Source organism: Trichoplax adhaerens, genomic scaffold (genome assembly GCF_000150275.1).
Source record: "Trichoplax adhaerens TRIADscaffold_11 genomic scaffold, whole genome shotgun sequence".
NCBI classification, from domain to species: Eukaryota; Metazoa; Placozoa; class Uniplacotomia; order Trichoplacea; family Trichoplacidae; genus Trichoplax; species Trichoplax adhaerens.
The window spans coordinates 152231-157132 of record NW_002060953.1 but is presented as its reverse complement, the minus strand read 5'-3'; positions in this window follow the sequence as shown (position 1 = coordinate 157132).

Genomic DNA, 4902 nt, shown 5'->3' with positions numbered 1-4902 from the left:
TCGTATTATAGCTTTTGTGTAACGATGTACAATGTTAATTGATTATATTGATAGCTACGTTCGATATATTTAGGCTTCTAGTTATAGATGTTATCGCGACACTGATGTTAGATGATGGCTAATTACTATATTGGGAATTGTTGCTTACAGCACTTACATTCGCCAGTTTGTTAAGTATGGTACAAGATTATACATGACTTTATGTACTCTAATTGTGGAGATGCCTAGCACCTTATAGTGTTGGACACTTATAGAAGAATAAGAATAATTTAAGTACATAAATTCGTACTATAAAACATGCTGACGATCTACTTAAGAATGAGTCATCTGTTTGGTGACTCAAATCTCATTGTAGGCAAATTTGTTACCTTAAACAGATTGAAAGAAAGTATTTCAGAACTACTAAGCCGAGCTTGTGATAGACTAGACTTCTTTGGAGCTCAAGAGAAGTTAGATTCGATACTTATTCTATTCTATTATTGCTTTACTATTCTTAGCTCTGTAATAAAAGCTTTTCTTTAAAATTTTATCTGTCTAAGACAATAGTTTTGTAGGAAGTAGACTAAATTAGATAAAATGTTTGTGAGATACTATTAATACAATTCGATATTCCACGGGTAATAAATAAACATTTTATGATTGGACTAATCACCCTAAAACTTATTGTAATTTGCTTTTCCGAATCAACAATAAATTCGCTGGTATTAGATTACATTTCGGCAGATTAATTAATTTTCGTATTTAATGGACCGGTATTGAGTGCGGTGTACCGGAACAAAGATACTTCTGTTTAATTACTAAGAGCACCTGGATCAAAGATAAATAATAAGACTGTAGTATTCATCTGAACAGAGATCATATTAAGTTCTAAAATTGTCGCTTTAAATAAATTTTAACTTTCAAAAAGTAAGAGCCCATGAATTGTCTGCCACAAACAAGATCGATAGTAAAATAACTAGAAAGTCAAATATGCGAATCTTCTCCTCGAATCACGTATCAGGACATTACAAATCTATCTAAAAACACCTTGGAACACTTGAGTATACTTCTTAATATTATCAGCGATTTAACTCGGTTGACTTCGAGTTAAACGCTAAATTTAAGAATTAACTTTATTATTATAAAATATGTCGGCCTTTTATACGCTTCTGCAGTAATTAAAAGTTATCGCTAGTAAAAATGGCGTTATATATTAATAAATTAAATACAGTAGAAGTACGTAGATTCGTACTGCTTCGACTGGAATTAGGCTCTTAGTAAAATATATAAAATTTAGAATTAAGAAGGTCGCTTTATTAAAATGAAAAGAGGCTTTTATAGCCACGGAATGTCGATAGCATACATTCCAATTAAAAAGTAAATAGCATGAAATGAAAATGAAACGTGATTAAGCTTTTTCTGCCATTATTTGAGATTAATATCTATATTCAAGCTAATTATGAATTTCGAATAGGACTAAATTTCTAGAAATATTTAGAAAGCATCAAATGTTATGGTTTTAGTTAGCAATATAGCCTGTTAAAATGTTGTAAATCCGTGTCTCCTATATACAGTGATTCTAAATTAATGTACTAGTACATAACTGTATTGATTCCAGCAACTACAGTAGTAATTTAAAGTTAACTTCATCATGTAACATAGATTAGACCATTAAGCTTAATAAAGTAACTGTATGAATGATGGTATGATAAAATGGTAAGCTCGCAGGTCTGCTAATATTTATTTCGTGTTAGATCTTTGCTCAATTTTAATAACTTGAATTTTAAGTTGCTACATTACGAATCTAAGAGGTTCTATACCCAATTACCTAATTAATATGATGTAGATAACACAAAAAAACTATGGAAATATTTCGATCGAAGTGTTAGCAGTTCTGTTACTTTCCCTCAATCACAATAATAGTCAATTTCTGAGCGTAAGAAAAGTCTAATTTTATAATTAGAGAGCTCTCTTATATAGTCATGCACTAATTTACACATCCGACTGCAAAGGTTTTACAAGTTTTAGATAAAGCAGTTGTGACATTCATTAATTAATGCATCATCAATATTATAATTTTGTTGTGTGATGAATCATATGTTGACACCTAGCAACTAATTAACTAATATTAAATGTCATAGAAAGTGTGTTGTGATTCTGGCTATAATAAGTATGTAGACTGGGTTATTAATTAATTACTGTTTTTGTACCAACGAAGTTGGTGAGGATATATAAAGTCTCAAAGTTCTTAATTGAGAGTTAGTTACGTTAGTCGATGACAGATGGTTATCAGTTGCTAGTCGTAATTGTAAGTTGTGCGTTCAATCGGACATTTTAATAAAATAGCTTCTAGAATAAAGTTTTGATCCTTAACGTGAGTAATCTATCGTCTAAGACTCGAATCTAAGTTTGGTTGATTAAAGAGTGCTTAGAGTTAGTTGCTTAGATAGTTAAGTCTACTTTAGAGGAAAGAATCCCGTTTAATTCTTGTGTTACAATCTCGGTTGTGACAGCAGTACTTCAGAATTCAGTCTGATTCACTTACTTCATATGGAAAACTATGAGACATCTTTAACAAGGATTTACTATACTTATTACAAAGATTTCAGGTTTCATAAATTCTCAGTAAATATCAATTAACAACTAACAATACAAATAACTTAGGTTACATTTCTTAATATTTTATATAGAAAGTAAGGATTGTGAGCTAGATATAAAACAGGAAAAAATTCATCTTTCTAAATCATGTATACGATTAAGAAGAAATTATATAGTTTTCACAGTTCTTTTAATAGTGATAACTTGTCGTCTATTGCTTTCGCGTTTATAAACTACAAGATTCTAATTCTTGTAGAAAGGATTTATTATTATAAGTCATGACTGAATATTATGATATTTCGAGATTACTTGGTTCTCGCTCGTGATAAATGCAAAAACTGTTTTCTCAGCTGATTTTCACTACAGGGTAAGCTTCTGTAATCTAGATCAATAGATTGACTTCTGTGATAATAAAATGAATAGAGAACGCTATTAGAAATAATTGCTAAAAATATCGTTAACGATTTACCTATTTGGTAAAATGCTTAATGACCAAACCATAAAAATAACGTAATGAATCGATTTGGTATTCAATAGGATTTTAGTTATGGCAATACATAAATAATATAAAGTTACTGACTTGTAGAGCTAAAGCAAAACAGCGATGGAATAAAAAATATTTATCAAACAAAGAATGGCAACGTAACCCTAGGTATATCCTGTCTATGAATTGTTTCTTAAGTGGAAATAGATTGCATAAAATAGATGATATTACCGACATGTTATACATCTCAACTTAACGCAAATTTAAGTTCGGTCTCTCTATCAAAGACTAGATGCTTTATAGCTAATATGAATAAAAAATTCAAGCTTTAAAGCCACTTTATCTCAGTCAGGCTATCCGCTAAAATAGTTTAAGCAAGTCCCTTTATTAATTTATAAGTTATAGATGAATCAATGTGTATACAGTTATCCTGGAAAGATAGATATCAATATATTACGATATTTTTTAAGTTGTCACAATAGCTATTGTACAATGTTGTATAAGCAAGTACTTGCGTACAATATAGTTAAAGTCGATATCACGATAGGCGCTTAGCTTAGTTGTTATGAAGGTAAGGCATTTTAATGAAGCTGTTAAATAGATGAAAAGGCTCGAGAAAATCTGATTTAAATATAATCGGCTTCATTTTTTCAATAATATTTTAAGGCAGCTATATTCATAATATTTACATAAATTAAAGCTATCGCTTCTACAAAAGATCCAAAGAGTGTTAAAATTGATGATAGGGTGTAGAAAGCTTTACATGTGTTTAACATCTATTAGAAGTAGTAAAGATGCAATCTTGTTTATTGTATATCATTACCTAATCGTATTTCGTATAAATCAATAAGTTGCTGGAATATATGCCGGAAATTATTCAATACCTACTTGTATATATGATGTATATCGTTAGGAAATATGTAGGTTGCCTAATATTCTAAAATCATATTAGAGATGGTCTGCTTATTAAACAATTATTTATGTGCCAGCTATAACTATTTCTGACTATTATTAAAATTATTTTATCGTAGTATTACTATAATACGACTTTTGAAGTTGTAGTACACTCATATATATTTTTTAAAGAAATGCAATAGTAAATTTACCTGCGGTGCATGTATAGGCAACAAAGATATCTTTCTTATATTAAACATTACATTTCGGACGTTACAGTACAAGGTAGTGGATTAATGTTTTACCATCAGAAACTAAAATGCTTTTACGCTCATTTTGTAAAAAATGCTGTATTAAATTAAGTTAAGTATTAAGAAAGAAATTTTAGAGAACATTATACTTTTACGATAATCATATAGCTTGCCCATTATTGGTCTTAATCGTTATTTTCGTACTCTTATTCGGTACCGACGCCAAACTTAATATAAATGTCAGTCAAATATTCCCTTCATCTACTTACGGTAACTTCAAATTTTTTCAGCATCATAGTTGTTAAATATTTAATATTTAGAAGTAAAATAGATATATAAGTATGTTTTCTATTAATTGAAAAAATAAGTATCACCGTATTGGCAAGCATATTTTTCAGCAAAGGCAAACTTATATACTTTAAATCCGGTTTTAGAATTAGGACATTACATTCGAAATCGTTTTAAACATTGTCAGATATTTAGTTAAATCAAATTATCTGGATTTAAAGCTCGAATTAAGCTTTACTACAATAAAACCTACCGTAACTATATTTAAAACAAACTATTAACTAGAAGCACTCCCGATCTACTCGTTGCATACGCTAATAAATCCCTAGCGCATGACCTATTTAGTAATGGTAGTAACATTATTACGCTTCCACGCTCTAAGAACGGGCATTAAATTACCATATTTAC